The 24,935-nt window shown below is 45.8% G+C and overlaps 17 non-coding genes across 17 annotated transcripts; 6 read left to right on the top strand and 11 right to left on the bottom strand.

The window, feature by feature from the left end:
* Positions 1-103: 103 nt before the first annotated feature.
* trnal-aag (transfer RNA leucine (anticodon AAG)) lies at positions 104-185 on the bottom strand. Its single transcript has one exon. It is a non-coding gene; the product is annotated as a tRNA-Leu (tRNA).
* Positions 186-1,979: 1,794 nt separating this feature from the next.
* trnal-aag (transfer RNA leucine (anticodon AAG)) lies at positions 1,980-2,061 on the bottom strand. Its single transcript has one exon. It is a non-coding gene; the product is annotated as a tRNA-Leu (tRNA).
* A 139-nt stretch (positions 2,062-2,200) lies between these two features.
* On the top strand, positions 2,201-2,272 carry trnad-guc (transfer RNA aspartic acid (anticodon GUC)). Its single transcript has one exon. It is a non-coding gene; the product is annotated as a tRNA-Asp (tRNA).
* Positions 2,273-3,035: 763 nt separating this feature from the next.
* Positions 3,036-3,117, bottom strand: trnal-aag (transfer RNA leucine (anticodon AAG)). Its single transcript has one exon. It is a non-coding gene; the product is annotated as a tRNA-Leu (tRNA).
* Positions 3,118-3,256: 139 nt separating this feature from the next.
* trnad-guc (transfer RNA aspartic acid (anticodon GUC)) lies at positions 3,257-3,328 on the top strand. Its single transcript has one exon. It is a non-coding gene; the product is annotated as a tRNA-Asp (tRNA).
* Positions 3,329-4,745: 1,417 nt separating this feature from the next.
* On the bottom strand, positions 4,746-4,827 carry trnal-aag (transfer RNA leucine (anticodon AAG)). The gene has a single exon. It is a non-coding gene; the product is annotated as a tRNA-Leu (tRNA).
* A 974-nt stretch (positions 4,828-5,801) lies between these two features.
* Positions 5,802-5,883, bottom strand: trnal-aag (transfer RNA leucine (anticodon AAG)). Its single transcript has one exon. It is a non-coding gene; the product is annotated as a tRNA-Leu (tRNA).
* A 2,266-nt stretch (positions 5,884-8,149) lies between these two features.
* On the top strand, positions 8,150-8,221 carry trnad-guc (transfer RNA aspartic acid (anticodon GUC)). Its single transcript has one exon. It is a non-coding gene; the product is annotated as a tRNA-Asp (tRNA).
* A 3,766-nt stretch (positions 8,222-11,987) lies between these two features.
* trnal-aag (transfer RNA leucine (anticodon AAG)) lies at positions 11,988-12,069 on the bottom strand. The gene has a single exon. It is a non-coding gene; the product is annotated as a tRNA-Leu (tRNA).
* A 139-nt stretch (positions 12,070-12,208) lies between these two features.
* Positions 12,209-12,280, top strand: trnad-guc (transfer RNA aspartic acid (anticodon GUC)). Its single transcript has one exon. It is a non-coding gene; the product is annotated as a tRNA-Asp (tRNA).
* Positions 12,281-12,664: 384 nt separating this feature from the next.
* On the bottom strand, positions 12,665-12,736 carry trnae-uuc (transfer RNA glutamic acid (anticodon UUC)). The gene has a single exon. It is a non-coding gene; the product is annotated as a tRNA-Glu (tRNA).
* Positions 12,737-13,264: 528 nt separating this feature from the next.
* trnad-guc (transfer RNA aspartic acid (anticodon GUC)) lies at positions 13,265-13,336 on the top strand. The gene has a single exon. It is a non-coding gene; the product is annotated as a tRNA-Asp (tRNA).
* Positions 13,337-16,958: 3,622 nt separating this feature from the next.
* Positions 16,959-17,040, bottom strand: trnal-aag (transfer RNA leucine (anticodon AAG)). Its single transcript has one exon. It is a non-coding gene; the product is annotated as a tRNA-Leu (tRNA).
* A 2,583-nt stretch (positions 17,041-19,623) lies between these two features.
* trnal-aag (transfer RNA leucine (anticodon AAG)) lies at positions 19,624-19,706 on the bottom strand. The gene has a single exon. It is a non-coding gene; the product is annotated as a tRNA-Leu (tRNA).
* Positions 19,707-20,903: 1,197 nt separating this feature from the next.
* Positions 20,904-20,975, top strand: trnad-guc (transfer RNA aspartic acid (anticodon GUC)). Its single transcript has one exon. It is a non-coding gene; the product is annotated as a tRNA-Asp (tRNA).
* Positions 20,976-22,361: 1,386 nt separating this feature from the next.
* trnal-aag (transfer RNA leucine (anticodon AAG)) lies at positions 22,362-22,443 on the bottom strand. The gene has a single exon. It is a non-coding gene; the product is annotated as a tRNA-Leu (tRNA).
* A 924-nt stretch (positions 22,444-23,367) lies between these two features.
* Positions 23,368-23,449, bottom strand: trnal-aag (transfer RNA leucine (anticodon AAG)). The gene has a single exon. It is a non-coding gene; the product is annotated as a tRNA-Leu (tRNA).
* Between the last annotated feature and the right edge of the window lie 1,486 nt (positions 23,450-24,935).

Here is a 24,935-nt window from a genome sequence, read left to right as displayed (position 1 = left end):
ACATGAGCAAACAGATTTTCCTTCCTCATGTCTTCCATTGTCTTCTTGGCCCAGGGTCTTATCGCCTCAGTCAGGGAAGATCCAAGTGTGCTACCAACAAAAATGGCAGTGGTGGGATTTGAACCCACGCCTCCCGAGAGACTGGAGCCTTAATCCAGCGCCTTAGACCGCTCGGCCACACTACCCTGTACAAGTGCTTTTAACTGATCAATTTGTCGGAATTATGAGATGGCAGTAAGATGAAATCGCAATGCTTTGGTTGTCGCATGGCAGGCAAAAGCCACGAACGTTGGCTTGTCCCTTGGAAAGGGCTGTGCAAAGCAGTCCACGTTAGTATAGTGGACAGTATCTCCGACTGTCACGCGGAAGACCAGGGTTCGATTCCCAAATCCACACATTACTGTTAATTTTGCCAATGTTGGTCAAAGACTAAATAGTGAGTGTTTGCCCTGGTTGTGACGCAGCAAGTCCGCCGCACAACAAGCGCTGCGGACACAGCGGACTTACAACAAACAGAAAAGCAAGGAAGCAGGCAAGCATGGAATTTAATCAATAATTCAGCTGATCTAACAAAGCAAAGCGGACATAACAAATGATCTTACCAGTGGGGTATGCTGGTGACGAAGTACGCTGTTTTTACAAATGAAACAATGACGCCATTTTTAAAGCTACCGACATGGTCACCTGTCAGTGGTAGCCCCGCCCATCTTAAAGTCCCAGGTAAGTCCGCCATAAATACATATACACATAACAAATACACATATTAAATCCAACACAGTGTGTCAAATTAAAGGTTAGGGACGCAGCAGGTGACGAGCTCGACATAGCATCACAAAAATCAACCTTTGTAGAATTAAAAAAGTCTTTAGGCTAAGCCCTGTATGGACTTGTTTACTACAACGCAACTAATCACCTACGAGCAAACCCTGACAACAGTTTAATTACAGCCTTCCACCTCAAGAACACATATACCAATGGTTAGCCTAAAGTCCGTTGGTACAGAAAACAGCTTCAATACAACCACAGACAGTCTATCTTGGTCAACTTCAAATATCATATTGAGAGGGTTAAAGCTAAGGTTGGAGTTGGGAAAAGCATCCTAAAAAACTGGCCCATACCAGCTGGGGAACAGATTCTGCCACTATCCAAGAAACTGAACTCGCCTTATGATTCAATGCAGCCAAAAGTGCTTCATGTCATGTTGCCGAGATCGACCCTGTCCTAAACACTGTTTGCAAGGCTTTAACCGGATGCTTGAAATCCATTGGAATCGACGGTGGAAGCGCCGAATCCTAGCCACTAGACCACCAGGTAGCTGATCTTACCTCAGACACTTGTCTCCTGCATGGTTTCTTGACAAATAGGTGAAGCACCCATTGCATTCGTGTACCATGTCAGAAATGCGAATTGTATTCTTTGAACCAGGGAATGTTCGTGTCTTAGGGGACAGTGAAGTGATAACCAGTACATAATGGAAAGTGCTGCATGAATTTGGACTTGGACGTTGAAACATTATACAAGTCTAACAAGAGCAAACAGACTTTCTTTTCTCATGTCTTCTATTGTCTTCTTGGTGTAGTCCATGTTGATGTTAAGGTTGTTGTTTCTACACAATGTCACCAGACAGGCCAACTCCCTCCTGCAAGTGGCTCCGTGCCGGCCAGTGAGACATTCTATTACTGCAATGTGATCCAAATACAGAAACAGATAAAAGTGGCCAGAATGTCTTAAGTAGGGGCGGAGATCTTCAAACGACATGTTGATAAACATACACGCACGTCCAACGTTTAGCTTCACCAGAGACTGCTGCGGGGCCTTAAAACTGTGCTGGTTGTGCTTTTATTATTGCATACCTGGCGTGGAAAACTCCAAACCCAACTTGTTTGCCCTATTTTTGCAAGCTTTCCAAAGCTGTCCAAATTAGGCCCAGGGTCTTATCGCCTCAGTCAGGGAGGATAGAAGTGCATTACCAGCAAAAATGGCAGTGGTGGGATTTGAACCCACGCCTCCCGAGAGACTGGAGCCTTAATCCAGCGCCTTAGACCGCTCGGCCACACTACCCTGTAGAAGTGCTTTTAGCGGATCAATTTGTCGGAATTATGAGATGGCAGAAAGATGAAATCGCAATGCTTTGGTTGTGGCATGGCAGGCAAAAGCCACGAACGCTGGCTTGTCCCTTGGAAAGGGCTGTGCAAAGCAGTCCTCGTTAGTATAGTGGACAGTATCTCCGCCTGTCACGCGGAAGACCAGGGTTCGATTCCCTGATGGGGAGATGGTTCAGTTGTCTCTTATTTTCATCAGTTATTATCTTGTTGAAATTGGAGAAGTGACCACAGTATCCCTCCCTCAATGTTGTGGTGTGTGGACTCGGCGTTAATGCACAGCCCTACAGAAATCAAACATAGTATTTTAATAATGTTTGTTGCACCCCTCGAAATTAGGATGCATAACAAGTCTTCAAAAAGGGAAAGTTGTTTGTCAGAGTCAGTGTGTCAAATTAAAGGTTAGGGACGCAGCAGGTGACGAGCTCGACATAGCATCACAAAAATCAACCTTTGCAGAATTAGAAAAGTCCTTAGGCCAAGCCCTGTATGGTCTTATTTACTACAGCACAACTAATTACCTACGTGCAAACGCTCGTAGGGTTGAACGGTTTTGCCCCGACGGGGAAACGAACCCGGGCCGCGGCGGTGAAAGCGCCGAATCCTAGCCACTAGACCACCAGGGAGCTGAACTTACCTCAGACACTTGTTTCCTGCATGGTTTCTTGACAAATAGGTGAAGCACCCATTGCATTCGTGTACCATGTCAGAAATGCGAATTGTATTCTTTGAACCAGGGGAACTCTTATGTGAAGGTAAGTGATAAACACTACACAATGGAAAGTGCTGCATGAATTTGGACTTGGACGTTGAAACATTATACAAGTCTAACAAGAGCAAACAGACTTTCTTTCCTCATGTCTTCTATTGTCTTCTTGGCCCAGGGTCTTATCGCCTCACTCAGGGAAGATACAAGTGTGCTACCAACAAAAGTGGCAGTGGTAGGATTTGAACCCACGCCTCCCGAGAGACTGGAGCCTTAATCCAGCGCCTTAGACCACTCGGCCACACTACCCTGTACAAGTGCTTTTAACGGAGCAATTTGTCGGAATTATGAGATGGCAGAAAGATGAAATCGCAATGCTTTGGTTGTGGCATGGCAGGCAAAAGCCACGAACGTTGGTTTGCCCCTTGGAAAGGGCTGAGCAAAGTAGTCCTCGTTAGTATAGTGGACAGTATCTCCGCCTGTCACGCGGAAGACCAGGGTTCGATTCCCTGACGGGGAGATGGTTCAGGTGTCTCTTATTTTCATCAGTTATTATCTTGTTCAAATTGGAGAAGTGACCACAGTATCCCTCCCTCAATGTTATGATGTGTGGACTCGGCGTTAATGCACTGCCCTACAGAAATCAAACACAGTATTTTAATAATGTTTGTTGCACCCCTCGAAATTAGAATGCATACCAAGTCTTCAAAAAGGGAAAATTGTTTGTCAGAGTCAGTGTGTCAAATTAAAGGTTAGGGACGCAGCAGGTGACGAGCTCGACATAGCATCACAAAAATCAACCTTTGTAGAATTAGAAAAGTCCTTAGGCCAAGCCCTGTATGGACTTGTTTACTACAACGCATCTAATCACCTACGAGCAAACCCTGACAAAAGTTTAATTACAGCCTTCCACCTCAAGAACACATATACCAATGGTTAGCCTAAAGTCCATTGGTACAGAAAACAACTTCAATACAACCACAGACAGTCTATCTTGGTCAACTTCAAATATCATATTGAGAGGGTTAAAGCTAAGGTTGGAGTTGGGAACAGCATCCTAAAAAACTGGCCGATACCAGCTGGGGAACAGATTCTGCCACTATCCGAGAAACTGAACTCGCCTTATGATTCAATACAGCCAAAAGTGCTTCATGTCATGTTGCCGAGATCGACCCTGTCCTAAACACTGTTTGCAAGGCTTTAACCGGATGCTTGAAATCCATTGGAACCGACGGTGGAAGCGCCGAATCCTAGCCACTAGACCACCAGGAAGCTGATCTTACTTCAGACATTTGTCTCCTGCATGGTTTCTTGACAAATAGGTGGCGCACCCATTGCATTCGTGTACCATGTCAGAAATGCGAATTGTATTCTTTGAACCAGGGAATGTTCGTGTTTTAGGCGACAGTGAAGTGATAACCACTACATAATGGAAAGTGCTGCATGAATTTGGACTTGGACGTTGAAACATTATACAAGTCTAACAAGAGCAAACAGACTTTCTTTCCTCATGTCTTCTATTGTCTTCTCTGTGTAGTCCATGTTGATGTTAATGTTGTTGTTTCTACACAATGTCACCAGACAGGCCAACTCCTTCCTGCAAGTGGCTCCGTGCCGGCCAGTGAGACATCCTATTACTGCAGTGTGATCCAAATACAGAAACAGTTAAAAGTGGCCAGAATGTCTTTAGTAGGGGCGGAGATGTTCAAACGACATGTTGATAAACATACACGCACGTCCGACGTTTAGCTTTACCGGAGACTGCTGCGGGGCACTAAAACTGTGCTGGTTGTGTTTTTATTATTGCATACCTGGCGTGGAAAACGCCAAACCCAACTTGTTTGCCCTATTTTTGCAAGCTTTCCAAAGCTTTCCAAATTAGGCCCAGGGTCTTAATGCCTCAGTCAGGGAAGATAGAAGTGCATTACCAGCAAAAATGGCAGTGGTGGGATTTGAACCCACGCCTCCCGAGAGACTGGAGCCTTAATCCAGCGCCTTAGACCGCTCGGCCACACTACCCTGAGTGAGTGTTTTTAACTGATCAGTTTGTCGGCATTATGAGATGGCAGAAAGATGAAATCGCAATGCTTTGGTTGTCGCATGGCAGGAAAAAGCCACGAACACTGGCTTGTCCCTTGGAAAGGGCAGGGCAAAGCAGTCCTCGTTAGTATAGTGGACAGTATCTGCGCCTGTCACGCGGAAGACCAGGGTTCGATTTCCTGACGGGGAGATCGTTCAGTTGTCTCTTATTTTCATCAGTTATTATCTTGTTGAAATTGGAGATGTGGCCACAGTATCCCTCCCTCAATGTTGTGATGTGTGGACTCGGCGTTAATGCACAGCCCTACAGAAATCAAACACAGTATTTTAATAATGTGTGTTGCACACCTCGAAATTCTGATGCATAACAAGTCTTCAAAAAGGGAAAATTGTTTGTCAGAGTCAGTGTGTCAAATTAAAGGTTAGGGACGGAGCAGGTGACGAGCTCGACATAGTATCACAAAAATCAACCTTTGTAGAATTAGAAAAGTCCTTAGGCCAAGCCTTGTATGGTCTTACTTACTACAGCACAACTAATTACCTGCGAGAAAACGCTCGTAGGGTTAAACGGTTTTTCGCTGACCGGGAATCGAACCTGGGCCGCGGCGGTGAAAGTGGCGAATCCTAGCCACTAGACCACCAGGGAGCTGATCTTACCTCAGACACTTGTCTCCTGCATGGTTTCTTGACAAATAGGTGAAGCACCCATTGCATTCATGTACCATGTCAGAAATGCGAATTGTATTCTTTGAACCGGGGGAATTTTCGTGTGAAGTGAAGTGATAAACACTACACAATGGAAAGTGCTGCATGAATTTGGACTTGGACGTTGAAACATTATACAAGTCTAACAAGAGCAAACAGATTTTCCTTCCTCATGTCTTCTATTGTCTTCTTGGCCCAGGGTTTTATCGCCTCAGTCAGGGAAGATACAAGTGTGCTACCAACAAAAATGGCAGTGGTTGGATTTGAACCCACGCCTCCCGAGAGACTGGAGCCTTAATCCAGCGCCTTAGACCTCTCGGCCACACTACCCTGAATGTCATTTTGCATTCAAGTTGCCAAAATCGACCCTGTCCTAAACACTGTCTGCAAGGCTTTAACTGGATGCTTGAAATCTATTAGAACCGACAATCTCTATCTGCTGTCAGGCATTGATCCTCCTTATATCAGACGTCAGAAGAAAAGCTCAAACAAGAAACAGACCCTCGTCTTGCTCTGTTTGACGAAGAACCAGCAAAGAAGAGATTAAAATCAAGGCAAAACTTCCTACATTCAGTATAAGCCTTGATTGACTGCCATCACAGCAACAGGTTGGCCCTCTGCTCTAGCCGCCGGGAGAAAGCCTCACACAAATCCTCTCTCTGCCTAAGCAAATTTATTCTGCTTGGCTCCAGAGAAGTGTGGCCTTTTTGGTCCTGGCCTTGGCCTAAATCGCCCAAGATCTGAGAAAAGGATCGTTGCAAGGTATCCATGAACAAAAGAGGGTATGAGCAGAGCCGGCCCAAGCCATAAGCGTACTACGCGCTTGCTTAGGGCCCCGCGGCCACCAGGGGGCCCCCAAAAGCAATTAACAAAAAATTATTATTTTTTATTTTTTGCATGTACGAGTCTGACTGATGATTTCTAAATGATCAAAGATATATTATTGTACAAAAACACAATTTTAGGTCAACATTTTTGCACATTGCTGTTTCAGGTTTTTGTTACCAAAAATAATAAAGTGAATCAGAATCAGCTTTATTGTCCAGTTATGTTTAACACACATGGAATTTAACTTCAGTAGACTGCGCTCTCTTTGTACAAAGTAAACATTAAATATGAACAATTAACTAAAAATATAAACTAGTAATTAAAGACTAATATGTACAAGACTGATGAGACAAGATGACACTTTTACTGTAAATACAAAGCTTTATCACTTGGACTGTTCAACCCCAGGCCACTCTTGTAGCTGAATGTTTTCTACATTTTAAGATTAGGAACCATATGTGGCACTCTGGACATCATTCGTTCATTCATTGGTATTATTTATGTTCTTAACTGGGCCACCCCCATATCTTTATAAATGACATGTCATTTGTAAAGACATGCCAGGCTGACAATAGGATAATGTAAACAACACTGCCAGAGCCGCAATGAGTTTATAGTAGGTGTGTGAATGATCAATCAATATTATTGGCAGAAATAGAGGGCCCCAAAATCAAATTTTGCTTAGGGCCCCATGGAGGCTTGGGCCGGCACTGGGTATGAGGATAGTTCTACAGCATGTTAGTGTGGAGGAGTGCAGATGATGAGTCATTTGTTAGTCTGCTCTCTCCTGCCTGTGCAATGCAACCAACAAAATCTGGAAGCTGTCAGGGACTAGGCTGGTTGTGTGTGGAGCGCCAGACCCTAGCCATTAGAACACCTGGGAGCTGATCTACCTCAGACACTTGTCTCCTGCATGGTTTCTTGACAAATAGGTGAAGCACCCATTGCATTCGTGTACCATGTCAGAAATGCGAATTGTATTCTTTGAACCAGGGAATGTTCGTGTCTTAGGCGACAGTGAACTGATAACTACTACATAATGGAAAGTGCTGCATGAATTTGGACTTGGACATTGAAACATTATACAAGTCTAACAAGAGCAAACAGACTTTCCTTCCTCATGTCTTCTATTGTCTTCTTGGTGTAGTCCGTTTTGAGGTTAAGGTTGTTGTTTCTACACAATGTCACCAGACAGGCCAACTCCCTCCTGCAAGTGGCTCCGTGCCGGCCAGTGAGACATCCTAATACTGCGGTGTGATCCAAATACAGAAACAGATAAAAGTGGCCAGAATGGCTTAAGTAGGGGCGGAGATCTTCAAACGACATGTTGATAAACATACACGCACGTCCAACGTTTAGCTTTACCGGAGACTGCTGCGGGGCCTTAAAACTGTGCTGGTTGTGCTTTTATTATTGCATACCTGGCGTGGAAAACTCCAAACCCAACTTGTTTGCCTTATTTTTGCAAGCTTTCCAAAGCTTTCCAAATTAGGCCCAGGGTCTTATCGCCTCAGTCAGGGAAGATACAAGTGTGCTACCAACAAAAATGGCAGTGGTGGGATTTGAATCCACGCCTCCCGAGAGACTTGAGCCTTAATCCAGTGCCTTAGACCGCTCGGCCACACTACCCTGTACAAGTGCTTTTAACGGATCATTTTGTCGGAATTATGAGATGGCAGAAAGATGAAATCGCATTGCTTTGGTTGTGGCATGGCAGGCAAAAGCCACGAACATTGGCTTGTCCCTTGGAAAGGGCTGTGCAAAGCAGTCCTCGTTAGTATAGTGGACAGTATCTCCGCCTGTCACGCGGAAGACCAGGGTTCGATTCCCTGACGGGGAGACGGTTCAGGTGTGTCTTATTTTCATCAGTTATTATCTTGTTCAACTTGGGAGAGGAGAGGACTTGTGAGCTGGGCGGCAGCCGAGGGCAGGGCACCTGGCGGTCCGATCCTCGGCTACATAAGCTGGCTCTTGGAACGTGGAACGTCACTTCGCTGGTGGGGAAGGAGCCTGAGCTAGTGCGTGAGGTGGAGAAGTTCCGGCTAGATATAGTCGGACTCACTTCGACGCACAGCAAGGGCTCTGGAACCACTTCTCTTGAGAGGGGCTGGACTCTCTTCCACTCTGGCGATGCCGGCAGTGAGAGGCGACGGGCTGGGGTGGCAATTCTTGTTGCCCCTTGGCTCAAAGCCTGCATGTTGGAGTTCAACCCGGTGGACGAGAGGGTAGCTTCCCTCCGCCTTCCGGTGGGGGGACGGGTCCTGACTGTTGTTTGCGTTTACGCGCCAAACGGCAGCTCAGAGTACCCACCCTTTTTGGATTCACTCGAGGGAGTACTGGAGAGTGCTCCCCCGGGTGATTCCCTCATTCTACTGGGGGACTTCAACGCTCATGTTGGCAGCGACAGTGAAACCTGGAGAGGTGTGATTGGGAAGAATGGGCGCCCGGATCTGAACCCGAGTGGTGTTCTGTTATTGGACTTTTGTGCTCGTCACAGATTGTCGATAACAAACACCATGTTCAAACATAAGGGTGTCCATATGTGCACTTGGCACCAGGACACCCTAGGCCGCAGTTCCATGATCGACTTTGTAGTTGTGTCATCGGATTTGCGGTCTCATGTTTTGGACACTCGGGTGAAGAGAGGGGCGGAGCTTTCTACCGATCACCACCTGGTGGTGAGTTGGCTGCGATGGTGGGGGAGGATGCCGGACAGACCTGGCAGGCCCAAACGCATTGTGAGGGTTTGCTGGGAACGCCTGGCAGAGTCTCCTGTCAGAGAGAGTTTCAATTCCCACCTCCGGAAGAACTTTGAACATGTCACGAGGGAGGTGCTGGACATTGAGTCCGAGTGGACAATGTTCCGTACCTCTATTGTCGAGGCGGCCGATTGGAGCTGTGGCCGCAAGGTAGTTGGTGCCTGTCGTGGCGGTAATCCTAGAACCCGTTGGTGGACGCCGGCGGTGAGGGATGCCGTCAGGCTGAAGAAGGAGTCCTATCGGGTTCTTTTGGCTCATGGGACTCCTGAGGCAGCAGACAGGTACCGACAGGCCAAGCGGTGTGCGGCTTCAGCGGTCGCGGAGGCAAAAACTCGGACATGGGAGGAGTTCGGGAAGGCCATGGAAAAAGACTTCCGGACGGCTTCGAAGCAATTCTGGACCACTATCCGCCGCCTCAGGAAGGGGAAGCAGTGCAGTGTCAACACCGTGTATGGTGGGGATTGGTGCTCTGCTGACCTCGACTGCGGATGTTGTGGATCGGTGGAGGGAATACTTCGAAGACCTCCTCAATCCTACCAGCACGTCTTCCTATGAGGAAACAGGGCCTGGGGAATCTGTGGTGGGCTCTCCTATTTCTGGGGCTGAGGTTGCCGAGGTAGTTAAAAAGCTCCTCGGTGGCAAGGCCCCGGGGGTGGATGAGATCCGCCCGGAGTTCCTTAAGGCTCTGGATGTTGTGGGGCTGTCTTGGTTGACAAGACTCTGCAACATCGCGTGGACATCGGGGGCGGTACCTCTGGATTGGCAGACCGGGGTGGTGGTTCCTCTCTTTAAGAAGGGGAACCGGAGGGTGTGTTCCAACTATCGTGGGATCACACTCCTCAGCCTTCCCGGTAAGGTCTATTCAGGTGTACTGGAGAGGAGGCTACGCCGGATAGTCGAACCTCGGATTCAGGAGGAACAGTGTGGTTTTCGTCCTGGTCGTGGAACTGTGGACCAGCTCTATACTCTCGGCAGGGTCCTTGAGGGTGTATGGGAGTTTGCCCAACCAGTCTACATGTGCTTTGTGGACTTGGAGAAGGCATTCGACCGTGTACCCCGGGAAGTCCTGTGGGGAGTGCTCAGAGAGTATGGGGTAACGGACTGTCTTATTGTGGCAGTTCGCTCCCTGTATAATCAGTGTCAGAGCTTGGTCCGCATTGCCGGCAGTAAGTCGGACACGTTTCCAGTGAGGGTTGGACTCCGCCAAGGCTGCCCTTTGTCACCGATTCTGTTCATAACCTTTATGGACAGAATTTCTAGGCGCAGTCAGGGCGTTGAGGGGATCTGGTTTGGTGGCTGCAGGATTAGGTCACTGCTATTTGCAGATGATGTGGTCCTGATGGCTTCCTCCGGCCAAGATCTTCAGCTCTCACTGGATCGGTTCGCAGCCGAGTGTGAAGCGACTGGGATGGGAATCAGCACCTCCAAGTCCGAGTCCATGGTTCTCTCCCGGAAAAGGGTGGAGTGCCATCTCCGGGTTGGGGAGGGGATCTTGCCCCAAGTGGAGGAGTTCAAGTACCTCGGAGTCTTGTTCACGAGTGGGGGAAGAGTGGATCGTGAGATCGACAGGCGGATCGGTGCGGCGTCTTCAGTAATGCAGACGCTGTATCGATCCGTTGTGGTGAAGAAAGAGCTGAGCCGGAAGGCAAAGCTCTCGATTTACCGGTCGATCTACGTTCCCATCCTCACCTATGGTCATGAGCTTTGGGTCATGACCGAAAGGACAAGATAACGGGTACAAGCGGCCGAAATGAGTTTCCTCCGCCGGGGCTCTCCCTTAGAGATAGGGTAACAAGCTCTGTCATTCGGGGGGAGCTCAAAGCAAAGCCGCTGCTCCTCCACATCGAGAGGAGCCAGATGAGGTGGTTCGGGCATCTGGTCAGGATGCCACCCGAATGCCTCCCTAGGAAGGTGTTTTGGGCACGTCCGACCGGTAGAAGGCCACGGGGAAGACCCAGGACACGCTGGGAAGACTATCTCTCCCGGCTGGTCTGGGAACGCCTCGGGATCCCCCGGGAGGAGCTGGACGAAGTGGCTGGGGAGAGGGAAGTCTGGGCTTCCCTGCTTAAGCTGCTGCCCCCACGACCCGACCTCGGATAAGCGGAAGAAGATGGATGGATGGATGGAACTTGGGAGAAGTGACCAAAGTATCCCTCCCTCAATGTTATGATGTGTGGACTCGGCGTTAATGCACAGCCCTACAGAAATCAAACACAGTATTTTAATAATGTTTGTTGCACCCCTCGAAAATAGGATGCATAACAAGTCTTCAAAAAGGGAAAATTGTTTGTCGGAGTCAGTGTGTCAAATTAAAGGTTAGGGACGCAGCAGGTGACAAGCTCGACATAGCATCACAAAAATCAACCTTAGTAGAATTACAAAAGTCCTTAGGCTAAGCCCTGTATGGACTTGTTTAGTACAACGCAACTAATCACCTACGAGCAAACGCTCATAGGTTTTAACGGTATTTCACAGACCGGGAATCGAACCCAGGCCGGGGCGGTGAAAGCGCCGAATCCTAGCCACTAGACCACCAGGGAGCTGATCTTACCTCAGACACTTGTTTCCTGCATGGTTTCTTGACAAATAGGTGAAGCACCCATTGCATTCGTGTACCATGTCAGAAATGCGAATTGTATTCTTTGAACCAGGGGAACTCTTATGTGAAGGTAAGTGATAAACACTACACAATGGAAAGTGCTGCATGAATTTGGACTTGGACGTTGAAACATTATACAAGTCTAACAAGAGGAAACAGATTTTCTTTCCTCATGTCTTCTATTGTCTTCTTGGCCCAGGGTCTTATCGCCTAACTCAGGGAAGATACAAGTGTGCTACCAACAAAAATGGCAGTGGTGGGATTTGAACCCACGCCTCCTGAGAGACTGGAGCCTTAATCCAGCGCCTTAGACCGCTCGGCCACACTACCCTGTATGAGTGCTTTTAACGTATCAATTTGTTGGCATTACGTGATGGCAGAAAGATGAAATCGCAATGCTTTGGTTGTGGCATGACAGGCAAAACCCACAAACATTGGCTTGACCCTTCGAAAAGGCAGTGTGGAGTAGTCCTCGTTAGTATAGTGGACAGTATCTCTGCCTGTCACGCGGAAGACCAGGGTTCGATTCCCTGACGGGGAGATGATTCAGGTGTCTCTTATTTTCATCAGTTATTATCTTGTTGAAATTGGAGAAGTGACCACGGTATCCCTCCCTCAATGTTGTGATGTGTGGACTCGGCGTTAATGCACAGCCCTACAGAAATCAAACACAGTATTTTAATAATGTTTGTTGCACCCCTCAAAATTAGGATGCATATCAAGTCTTCAAAAAGGGAAAATTGTTTGTCAGAGTCAGTATGTCAAATTAAAGGTTAGGGACGCAGCAGGTGACGAGCTCGACATAGCATCACAAATATCAACCTTTGTAGAATTAGAAAGGTCCTTAGGCCAAGCACTGTATGGTCTTATTTACTACAACACAACTAATTACCTGCGAGCAAACGCTCATAGGGTTGAACAGTTTTTCCCTGACCGGGAATCGAACCCGGAGCGCGGCGGTGAAAGCGCCGAATCCTATCCACTAGACCACCAGGGAGCTGATCTTACCTCAGACACCTGTTTCCTGCATGGTTTCTTGACAAATAGGTGAAGCACCCATTGCATTCGTGTACCATGTCAGGAATGCGAATTGTATTCTTTGAACCGGGTGAACTTTCGTGTGAAGTGAAGTGATAAACACTACACAATGGAAAGTTCTGCATGAATTTGGACTTGGACGTTGAAACATTATACAAGTCTAACAAGAGCAAACAGACTTTCCTTCCTCATGTCTTCTATTGTCTTCTTGGCCCAGGGTCTTATCGCCTCAGTCAGGGAAGATACAAGTGTTCTACCAACAAAAATGGCAGTGGTGGGATATGAACCCACACCTACCGAGAGACTGGAGCCTTAATCCAGCGCCTTTGACCACTCGGCCACAATACCCTGAATGAGTGCTTTTAACCGATCAATTTGATGGCATTACGTGATGGCAGAAAGATGAAATCGCAATGCTTTGATTGTTGCATGACAGGCAAAAGCCACGAACATTGGCTTGTCCCTTTGAAAAGGCTGTGAGGAGCAGTCCTCGTTAGTATAGTGGACAGTATCTCCGCCTGTCACGCGGAAGAACAGGGTTCGATTCCCTGACGGGGAGATGGTTCAGGTGTCTCTTATTTTCATCAGTTATCTTGTTGAAATTGGAGAAGTGACCACGGTATCCCTCCCTCAATGTTGTGATGTGTGGACTTGGCGTTAATGCACAGCCCTACAGAAATCAGACACAGTATTTTACAAACGTTTGTTGCAACCCTCGAAATTAGGATGCATAACAAGTCTTCAAAAAGGGAAAATTCGTTAGGCCAAGCCCTGTATGGTCTTATTTACTACAACGCAACTAATCACCTATGAGCAATTCCTGACAACAGTTTAATTAGTCTTCCACCTCAAGAACACATATACCAATGGTTAGCCTAAAGTCAGTTGGTACAGAAAACAGCTTCAATACAACCACAGACAGTCTATCTTGGTCACCTTCAAATATCATTGAGAGGGTTAAAGCTAAGGTTGGAGTTGGGAACAGCATCCTAAAAAACTGTCCGATACCAGCTGGGGAACAGATTCTGCCACTATCCGAGAAACTGAACTCGCCTTATGATTCAATCAAAGGTGCTTCATGTCATGTTGCAGTCAAGTTGCCGAAATCGACCCTGTCCTAAACACTGTCTGCAAGGCTTTAACTGGATGCTTGAAATCTATTAGAATGGACAATGTCTATCTGCTGTCAGGCATTGATCCTCCTTATATCAGACGTCAGAAGAAAAGCTCAAACAAGAAACAGACCCTTGTCTCGCTCTGTTTGACTAAGAACCAGCAAAGAAGAGATTAAAATCAAAGCAAAACTTCTTACATTCAGTATAAGCCTTGATTGACTGCCATCACAGCAACAGGTTGGCCCTCTGCTCTAGCCGCCGGGAGAAAGCCTCACACAAATCCTCTCTCTGCCTAAGCAAATTTATTCTGCCCGGCTCCAGAAAAGCGTGGCCTTTTTGGTCCTGGTCTTGGCCTAAATCGCCCAAGATCTGAGAAAAGGATGGTTGCAAGGTATCCATGAACAAAAGAGGGTATGAGGATAGTTCTACAGCATGTTAGTGTGGAGGAGTGCAGACGATGAGTTATTTGTTAGTCTGCTCTCTCCTGCCTGTGCAATGCAACCAACAAAATCTGGAAGCTGTCAGTGACTAGGGTGGTTGTGTGTGGAGCGCCGGACCCTAGCCATTAGAACACCTGGGAGCTCATCTACCTCAGACACTTGTCTCCTGCATGGTTTCTTGACAAATAGGTGAAGCACCCATTGCATTCATGTACAATGTCAGAAATGCGAATTGTATTCTTCGAACCAGGGAATTTTCGTGTCTTAGGCAACAGTTAAGTGATAACCACTACATAATGGAAAGTGCTGCATGAATTTGGACTTGGATTTTGAAACATTGTACAAGTCTAACAAGAGCAAACAGACTTTCCTTCCTCATGTCTTCCTTGAACCCACGCCTCCCGAGATACTCGAGCCTTAATCCAGCGCCTTAGACTGCTCGGCCACACTACCCTGTACAAGTGCTTTTAACGGATCAATTTGTCGGAATTATGAGATGGTAGAAAGATGAAATCGCAATGCTTTGATTGTCGAAAAGCAGGCAAAAGCCACGAACGTTGGCTTGTCCCTTGGAAAGGGCTGTGCAAAGCAGTCCTCGTTAGTATAGTGGACAGTATCTTCGCCTGTCACGTGGAAGACCAGGGTTCGATTCCTTGACGGGGAGATGGTTCAGGTGTCTCTTATTTTCATCGGTTATTATTAGTGTTGGGTTAGTTACTGAAAACCAGTAACTAGTTACAGTTACTAGTTACTTTATTTAAAAAGTAACTCAGTTACTTAAACCAAAAAGTAATGCGTTACTGTGAAAAGTAACTATTTAGTTACTTATATATTTTTATTTTATTTTTTTAAGGCCCCATTTAATGCCCTTTTAGCCTTCATTTTAGTACTGTTATTGCACTGGAGAATAATACAATCTGTTGATCAACTTGACATGCATTTGCATCACTGAACTCTGCTAAGCAATGTGGTCTACATACAACACACAAAGACAAAGATATGTTTTAAAGGGCCAATTTGTTTCAGACCAGAACAAATTGACAAAACTATTTTAAATAGCTGCAACTTAACATACATAAGTAACAAACAGCATAATAACAACATAGCTGTAAAACAAGAAAGGCACACACTACATACATAAAGCCTAACCAAGCTTTTCTCAAGGAATTCTGAAATAAAATCATGTCTGAAGCCCAGAACAGTCTACACATTTCCCCACTTAGTTTAGAGAAAAGGAAATATTAGCCTGGCCCACTAGTATCCCTCTTTAGGTTTGTGAACTTTATAGTCTAAACATTTAGAGTGATGTGATAATCAAACACTCTAAAAGTTTAAAATGAAAGAGTATATAAGAGAATTGACAGAGTGTGTGTACCTTCAGTGTGCAGTGCCTCATTAAAATCCAGCCGCGGCTGTTGGAGGTGAAGTGTGTGTCTCTTTACTAGCTTCGTCGAAGCATGTTGTTTTTGTCGCTGTTTCAGCATATTTGAAACTTACATTCAACTAAAATGTTCTTTTCTTTGTGGTCGATAAAAGAAACGTACTGAAAATATCTCCATTTTAAGAAACTCGGCTTCGGGGTTCGCCATGACGTCTTGATAGTAGACACAGACACGCCCCCTCTCACACACACACACTCACACCCACACACACACAGCGCGCGGCGCGACTCTTTTTTGTCGCCTCTTCAGCAGCGCTGCAACACTCAGATCTTCTCAGTTTCTAGCCAATACTACATAAAAAATAACGCAAAATAACGCAGTAATGCATCATGTAGTAACGGTAACGGAGTTACTGAATATAAAAAATAACGCGTTAGATTACTAGTTACCGCCGATAGTAACGGCGTTACAGTAACGCGTTACAAAGTAACGCGTTAGTCCCAACACTGGTTATTATCTTGTTCAAATTGGATAAGTGACCACAGTATCCCTCCCTCAATGTTGTGATGTGTGGACTCGGCGTTAATGCACAGCCCTACAGAAATCAAACACAGTATTTTAATAATGTTTGTTGCACCCCTCGAAATTAGGAAGCATAACAAGTCTTCAAAAAGGGAAAATTGTTTGTCAGAGTCAGTGTAACAAATTAAAGGTTTGGGACGCAGCAGGTGACGAGCTCGACATAGCATCACAAAAATCAACCTTTGTAGAATTACAAAAGTCCTTAGGCAAAGCCCTGTATGGACTTGTTTACAACAACGCAACTAATCACCTACGAGCAAACGCTCGTAGGGTTTAACGTTTTTTCCCTGACCAGGAATTGAACGCAGGCCGCGGCAGTGAAAGCGCCGAATCCTAGCCACTAGACCACCAGGGAGCTGATCTTACCTCAGACACTTGTCTCCTGCATGGTTTCTTGACAAATAGGTGAAGCACCCATTGCATTCGTGTACCATGTCAGAAATGCGAATTGTATTCTTTGAACCAGGGGAACTCTTATGTAAAGTGAAGTGATAAACACTACACAATGGAAAGTGCTGCATGAATTTGGACTTGGACGTTGAAACATTATACAAGTCTAACAAGAGCAAACAGATTTTCCTTCCTCATGTCTTCTATTGTCTTCTTGGCCCAGGGTCTTATCGCCTAAGTCAGGGAAGATACAAGTGTGCTACCAACAAAAATGGCAGTGGTGGGATTTGAACCCACGCCTCCCGAGAGACTGGAGCCTTATTCCGGCGCCTTAGACCGCTCGGCCACACTACCCTGTACACGTGCTTTTAACGGATCAATTTGTCGGAATTATGAGATGGCAGAAAGATGAAATCGCAATGCTTTTGTTGTGGCATGGCAGGCAAAAGCCACAAACGTTGGCTTGTCCCTTGGAAAGGGCTGGGCAAAGCAGTCCTCGTTAGTATAGTGGACAGTATCTCCGCCTGTCACGCGGAAGACCAGGGTTCCATTCCCTGACGGGGAGATGGTTCAGGTGTCTCTTATTTTCATCAGTTATTATCTTGTTGAAATTGGAGAAGTGACCACGGTATCCCTCCCTCAATGTTGTGATGTGTGGACTTGGCGTTAATGCACAGCCCTACAGAAATCAGACACAGTATTTTACAAACGTTTGCTGCAACCCTCGAAATTAGGATGCATAACAAGTTTTCAAAAAGGGAAAATTCGTTAGGCCAATCTCTGTATGGTCTTATTTACTACAACGCAACTAAACACCTACGAGCAAACCCTGACAACAGTTTAATTACAGTCTTCCACCTCAAGAACACATATACCAATGGTTAGCCTAATGTCAGTTGGTACAGAAAACAGCTTCAATACAACCACAGACAGTCTATCTTGGTCACCTTCAAATATCATATTTGAGAGGGTTAAAGCTGAGGTTGGAGTTGGGAACAGCATCCTAAAAAACTGGCCCATACCAGCTGGGGAACAGATTCTGCCACTATCCAAGAAACTGAACTCGCCTTATGATTCAATACAGCCAAAAGTGCTTCATGTCATGTTGCCGAGATCGACCCTGTCCTAAACACTGTTTGCAAGGCTTTAACCGGATGCTTGAAATCCATTGGAACCGACGGTGGAAGCGCCGAATCCTACCCACTAGACCACCAGGGAGCTGATCTTACCTCAGACACTTGTCTCCTGCATGGTTTCTTGACAAATAAGTGAAGCACCCATTGAATTCGTGTACCATGTCAGAAATGCGAATTGTATTCTTTGAACCAGGGAATGTTCGTGTCTTAGGCGACAGTGAAGTGATAACCACTACACAATGGAAAGTGCTGCATGAATTTGGACTTGGACGTTGAAACATTATACAAGTCTAACAAGAGCCAACAGACTTTCCTTCCTCATGTCTTCTATTGTCTTCTTGGTGTAGTCCATGTTGATGTTAAGGTTGTTGTTTCTACACAATGTCACCAAACAGGCCAACTCCCTCCTGCAAGTGGCTCTGTGCCGGCCAGTGAGACATCCTATTACTGCGGTGTGATCCAAATACAGAAACAGATAAAAGTGGCCAGAATGTCTTAAGTAGGGGCGGAGATCTTCAAACGACATGTTGATAAACATACACACACGTCCAACGTTTAGCTTTACCGGAGACTGCTGCGGGGCCTTAAAACTGTGCTGGTTGTGCTTTTATTATTGCATACCTGGCGTGGAAAACTCCAAACCCAACTTGTTTGCCCTATTTTTGCAAGCTTTCCAAAGCTTTCCAAATCAGGCCCAGGGTCTTATCGCCTCAGTTAGGGAAGATAGAAGTGCGTTACCAGCAAAAATGGCAGTGGTGGGATTTGAACCCACGCCTCCCGAGAAACTGGAGCCTTAATCCAGCCCCTTAGACCGCTCGGCCCCACTACCCTGTACAAGTGCTTTTAACGAATCAATTTGTCGGAATTATGAGATGGCAGAAAGATGAAATCGCAATGCTTTGGTTGTGGCATGGCAAGCAAAAGCCACGAATGTTGGCTTGTCCTTTGGAAAGGGCTGTGCAAAGCAGTCCTCGTTAGAATAGTGGACAGTATCTCCGCCTTTCACGCGGAAGACCAGGGTTCGATTCCCTGACGGGGAGATGGTTCAGGTGTCTCTTATTTTCATCATTTATTATCTTGTTCAAATTGGAGAAGTGACCACAGTATCCCTCCCTCAATGTTGTGATGTATGGACTCGGCGTTAATGCACAGCCCTACAGAAATCAAACACAGTATTTTAATAATGTTTGTTGCACCCCTCGAAATTAGGATGCATAACAAGTCTTCAAAAAGGGAAAATTGTTTGTCAGAGTCAGTGTGTCAAATTAAAGGTTAGGGACGCAGCAGGTGACGAGCTCGACATAGCATCACAAAAATCAACCTTAGTAGAATTAGAAAAGTCCAGGCCAAGCCCTGTATGGTCTTATTTTCTACGAAACAACTAATTACCTATGAGCAAATGCTCGTAGGGTTGAACGGTTTTTCCCTGACCGGGAATCGAACCAGGGCCGCGGCGGTGAAAGCACCGAATCCTAGCCACTAGACCTTCAGGGAGCTTATCTTACCTCAGACACTTGTTTCCTGCATGGTTTCAGGACAAATAGGTGAAGCACCCATTGCATTCGTGTACCATGTCAGAAATGCGAATTGTATTCTTTGAACCAGGGGAACTCTTATGTGAAGTGAAGTGATAAACCCTACACAATGGAAAGTGCTGCATGAATTTGGACTTGGACGTTGAAACATTATACAAGTCTAACAAGAGCAAACAGATTTTCTTTCCTCATGTCTTCTATTGTCTTCTTGGCCCAGGGTTTTATCGCCTCAGTCAGGGAAGATACAAGTGTGCTACCAACAAAAATGGCAGTGGTGGGATTTGAACCCACGCCTCCCGAGAGACTGGAGCCTTAATCCAGTGCCTTAGACCGCTCGGCTACACTAGCCTGAATGAGTGTTTTTAACTGATCAGTTTGTCGGCATTATGAGATGGCAGAAAGATGAAATCGCAATGCTTTGGTTGTCGCATGGCAGGCAAAAGCCACGAACGCTGGCTTGTCCCTTGGAAAGGGCTGTGCAAAGCAGTCCTCATTAGTATAGTGGACAGTATCTCCACCTGTCACGCGGAAGACCAGGGTTCAATTCCCTGACGGGGAGATGGTTCAGGTGTCTCTTATTTTCATCAGTTATTATCTTATTCAAATTGGAGAAGTGACCACAGTATCCCTCCCTCAATGTTCTAATGTATGGACTCGGCGTTAATGCACAGCCCTACAGAAATCAAACACAGTATTTTAATAATGTTTGTTGCACCCCTCGAAATTAGGATGCATAACAAGTCTTCAAAAAGGGAAAATTGTTTGTCGGAGTCAGTGTGTCAAAATAAAGGTTAGGGACGCAGCAGGTGACGAGCTCGACATAGCATCACAAAAATCAACCTTTGTAGAATTAGAAAAGTCCTTAGGCTAAGCCCTGCATGGACTTGTTTACTACAATGCAACTAATCACATCTGAGCAAACGCTCGTAGGGTTTAACAGTTTTTCCCTGACCAGGAATTGAACCTGGCTTTGTACCGAGGATGTCGTTGTGGCTTGTGCAGCCCTTTGAGACACTTGTGATTTAGGGCTATATAAATAAACATAGATTGATTGATTGATTGAAATAGGTGAAGCACCCATTGCATTCGTCTACCATGTCAGAAATATGAATTGTATTCTTTGAACCGGGGGAACTTTCGTGTGAAGTGAAGTGATAAACACTACAAAATGGAAAGTGCTGCATGATTTTGGACTTGGACGTTGAAACATTATACAAGTCTAACAAGAGCAAACAGACTTTCCTTCCTCATGTCTTCTATTGTCTTCTTGGCCCAGGGTCTTATCGCCTCAGTCAGGGAAGATACAAGTGTGCTACCAACAAAAAAGGCTGTGGTGGGATTTGAACCAACGCCTCCCGAGAGACTGGAGCCTTAATTCAGCGCCACAGACCGCTCAGCCACACTACCCTGAATGAGTGTTTTAAACTGGTCAGTTTGTCGGCATTTTGAGATGGCAGGAAGATGAAATCGCAATGCTTTGGTTGTGGCATGACAGGCAAAACCCACGAACATTGGCTTGTCCCTTCGAAAAGGGTAGGTGGAGCAGTCCTCGTTAGTATAGTGGACAGTATCTCCGCCTGTCACGCGGAAGACCAGGGTTCGATTCCCTGACGGGGAGATGATTCAGTTGACTCTTATTTTCATCAGTTATTATCTTGTTCAAATTGGAGAAGTGACCGCAGTATCCCTCCCTCAAAGTTATGATGTGTGGACTCGGTGTTGCTGCACCGCCCTACAGAAATCAAACACAGTATTTTAATAATGTTTGTTGCACCCCTCGAAATTAAGAAGCATAATAAGTCTTCAAAAAGGGAAAATTGTTTGTCAGAGTCAGTGTGTCAAATTAAAGGTTAGGAACGCAGCAGGCGACGAGCTCGACATAGCATCACAAAAATCAACCTTTGTAGAATTAGAAAAGTACTTAAGCCAAGCCCTGTATGGACTTGTTTACTACAACGCAACAAATCACCTACGAGCAAACGCTCGTAGGGTTTAACCGTTTTTCCCTGACCGGTAATCGAACTCGGGCCGCGGCGGTGAACGCGCCGCATCCTAGCCACTAGACCACCAGGGAGCTTATCTTACCTCAGACACTTGTTTCCTGCATGGTTTCTTGACAAATAGGTGAAGCACCCATTGCATTCGTGTACCATGTCAGAAATGCGAATTGTATTCTTTGAACCAGGGGGACTCTTATGTGAAGTGAAGTGATAAACCCTACACAATGGAAAGTGCTGCATGAATTTGGACTTGGACGTTGAAACATTATACAAGTCTAACAAGAGCAAACAGACTTTCCTTCCTCATAAGTGACCACAGCATCCCTCCCTCAATGTTGTGATGTGTGGACTCGGCGTTAATGCACAGCCCTACAGAAATCAAACACAGTATTTTAATAATGTTTGTTGCACCCCTCGAAATTAGGATGCATAACAAGTCTTCAAAAAGGGAAAATTGTTTGTCAAATTAAAGGTTAGGGACGCAGCAGGTGACGAGCTCGACATAGTATCACAAAAATCAACCTTTGTAGAATTAGATAAGTCCTTAGGCCAAGCCTTGTATGGTTTTACTTACTACAACACAACTAATTACCTACGAGCAAACACTCGGAGGGTTAAACGGTTTTTCCCTGACCGGGAATCGAACCTGGGCCGCGGCAGTGAAAGCGGCGAATCCTAGCCACTAGACCACCAGGGAGCTGATCTTACATCAGACACTTGTTTCCTGCATGGTTTTTTGACAAATAGGTGAAGCACCCATTGCATTCATGTACCATGTCAGAAATTCGAATTGTATTCTTTGAACCGGGGGAACTTTCGTGTGAAGTGAAGTGATAAACACTACACAATGGAAAGTGCTGCATGAATTTGGACTTGGACGTTGAAACATTATACAAGTCTAACAAGAGCAAACAGATTTTCCTTCCTCATGTCTTCTATTGTCCTCTTGGCCCAGGGTCTTATTGCCTCAGTCAGGGAAGATACAAGTGTGTTACCAGCAAAAATGGCAGTGGTGGGATTTGAACCCACGCCTCCCGAGATACTGGAGCCTTAATCCAGCGTCTTAGACCGCTCGGCCACACTACCCTGTACAACTGCTTTTAACGGATCAATTTGTCGGAATTACGAGATGGCAGAAAGATGAAATCGCAATGCTTTGGTTGTCGCATGGCAGGCAAAAGTGGCTTGTCCCTTGGAAAGGGCTTAGCAAAGCAGTCCTCGTTAGTATAGTGGACAGTATCGCCGCCTGTTACGCCGAAGACCAGGGTTCGATTCCCTGACGGGGAGATGGTTATCTTGTTGAAATTGGAGAAGTGACCACAGTATCCCTCCCTCAATGTTGTGATGTGTGGACTCGGCGTTAATGCACAGCCCTACAGAAATCAAACACAGTACTTTAATAATGTTTGTTGCACCCCTCGAAATTAGGATGCATAACAAGTCTTCAAAAAGGGAACATTGTTTGTCAGAGTCAGTGTGTCAAATTAAAGGTTAGGGACGCAGCAGATGAAGAGCTCGACATAGCATCACAAAAATCAACCTTTGTAGAATTAGAAAAGTCCTTAGGCCAAGCCCTGTATGGTCTTTTTTACTACAACACAACTAATTACGCTCGTAAGTTTTAACGTTTTTTCCCTGACCGGGAATCGAACCCTTGCCGCGGCTGTGAACGCGCCGAATCCTAGCCACTAGACCACCAGGGAGCTGATCTTACCTCAGACACTTGTCTCCTGCATGGTTTCTTGACAAATAGGTGAAGCACCCATTGAATTCATGTACCATGTCAGAAATGCGAATTGTATTCTTTGAACCGGGGGAACTTTCGTGTGAAGTGAAGTGATAAACACTACACAATGGAAAGTGCTGCATGAATTTGGACTTGGATGTTGAAACATTATACAAGTCTAACAAGAGCAAACAGACTTTCCTTCCTCATGTCTTCTATTGTATTCTTTGCCCAGGATCTTATCGCCTCAGTCAGGGAAGATACAAGTGTGCTACCAACAAAAATGGCAGTGGTGGGATTTGAACCCACGCCTCCCGAGAGACTGGAGCCTTAATCCAGCGCCTTAGACCGCTCGGCCACACTACCCTGAATGAGTGCTTTTAACGGATTAATTTGATGGCATTATGTGATGGCAGAAAGATGAAATCGCAATGCTTTGGTTGTGGCATGACAGGCAAAACCCACGAACAATGGCTTGTCCCTTCCAAAAGGCTGTGTGGAGCAGTCCTCGTTAGTATAGTGGACAGTATCTCCGCCTGTCACGCAGAAGACCAGGGTTCGATTCCCTGACGGGGAGATGGTTCAGGTGTCTCTTAATTTCATCAGTTATTATCTTGTTGAAATTGGAGAAGTGACCACGGTATCCCTCCCTCAATATTGTGATGTGTGGACTTGGCGTTAATGCACAGCCCTACAGAAATCAGACACAGTATTTTACAAACGTTTGTTGCAACCCTCGAAATTTGGATGCATAACAAGTCTTCAAAAAGGGAAAATTCGTTAGGCCAAGCCCTGTATGGTCTTATTTACTACAACGCAACTAATCACCTATGAGCAATTCCTGACAACAGTTTAATTATAGTCTTCCACCTCAAGAACACATATACCAATGGTTAGCCTAAAGTCAGTTGGTACAGAAAACAATTTCAATACAACCACAGACAGTCTATCTTGGTCACCTTCAAATATCATATTGAGAGTGTTAAAGCTAAGGTTGGAGTTGGGAACAGCATCCTAAAAAACTGGCCGATACCAGCTGGGGAACAGATTCTGCCACTATCCGAGAAACTGAACTCGCCTTATGATTCAATCAAAAGTGCTTCATGTCATGTTGCAGTCAAGTTGCCGAAATTGACCCTGTCCTAAACACTGTCTGCAAGGCTTTAACTGGATGCTTGAAATCTATTAGAACCGACAATCTCTATCTGCTGTCAGGCATTGATCCTCCCTATATCAGACGTCAGAAGAAAAGCTTAAACAAGAAACAGACCCTCGTCTCGCTCTGTTTGACGAAGAACCAGCAAAGAAGACATTAAAATCAAGGCCAAACTTCCTACATTCAGTATAAGCCTTGATTGACTGCCATCACAGCAACAGGTTGGCCCTCTGCTCTAGTCGCCGGGAGAAAGCCTCACACAAATCCTCTCTCTGCCTAAGCAAATTTATTCTGCTCGGCTCCAGAGAAGTGTGGCCTTTTTGGTCCTGGCCTTGGCCTAAATCGCCCAAGATCTGAGAAAAGGATCGTTGCAAGGTATCCATGAACAAAAGCGGGTATGAGGATAGTTCTACAGCATGTTAGTGTGGAGGAGTGCAGACGATGAGTCATTTGTTAGTCTGGTCTCTCCTGCCTGTGCAATGCAACCAACAAAATCTGGAAGCTGTCAGTGACTAGGCTGGTTGTGTGTGGAGCGCCGGACCCTAGCCATTAGAACACCTGGGAGATGATCTACCTCAGACACTTGTCTCCTGCATGGTTTCTTGACAAATAGGTGAAGCACCCATTGCATTCGTGTACCATGTCAGAAATGCGAATTGTATTCTTTGAACCTGGGAATTTTCGTGTCTTAGGGGA

Source organism: Nerophis lumbriciformis, linkage group LG03 (assembly GCF_033978685.3).
Source record: "Nerophis lumbriciformis linkage group LG03, RoL_Nlum_v2.1, whole genome shotgun sequence".
NCBI classification, from domain to species: domain Eukaryota; kingdom Metazoa; phylum Chordata; class Actinopteri; order Syngnathiformes; family Syngnathidae; genus Nerophis; species Nerophis lumbriciformis.
This window is presented reverse-complemented; position numbering and strand designations above follow the sequence as displayed.